Source organism: Penaeus monodon, chromosome 23 (genome assembly GCF_015228065.2).
Source record: "Penaeus monodon isolate SGIC_2016 chromosome 23, NSTDA_Pmon_1, whole genome shotgun sequence".
Taxonomy (NCBI): domain Eukaryota; kingdom Metazoa; phylum Arthropoda; class Malacostraca; order Decapoda; family Penaeidae; genus Penaeus; species Penaeus monodon.
In genome coordinates, this window is record NC_051408.1 from 29002836 (window position 1) to 29003311 (window position 476).

The window sequence follows — 476 nt, forward strand, 5'->3', positions numbered from 1 at the left end:
GACCATACACATAAGATCTTCATACATCTGTGATTACTCAGACTCCATGATATAATCATTCAGATCACAACCACCTTTATTTACAAATCCTTAAATGGATACCGTGACACGTACATTTTTTTCTCTCTCTTTGAAGAGTCACAGTCCTTACAATACACGTAATCTATGTTCCGCGCCCTCACTCTCCACGGTCACAAACCCGCACCCACTACCGTATGCCCATATGAACTACCAATGACCGTCTCCCATGAAAAAACAAACCCTTTCTGTTCAGTTTCAAGAAGGGACCTAAACAGCAGCTTCTCTCGCCTTAGGTAGGCACCTAAACCCTTGCATTCCCCAGCTTCCAAGGTCCTTCCACAGAAGCTGGGACTACTAACCTATATCCTTCCTCCTTTTTTTCCATTTAGTCTTCTACCTCCACCTCTTTTCCTTTTTCCACTTATTGCCTTTTTCATATATCCTTTTCCCACCAT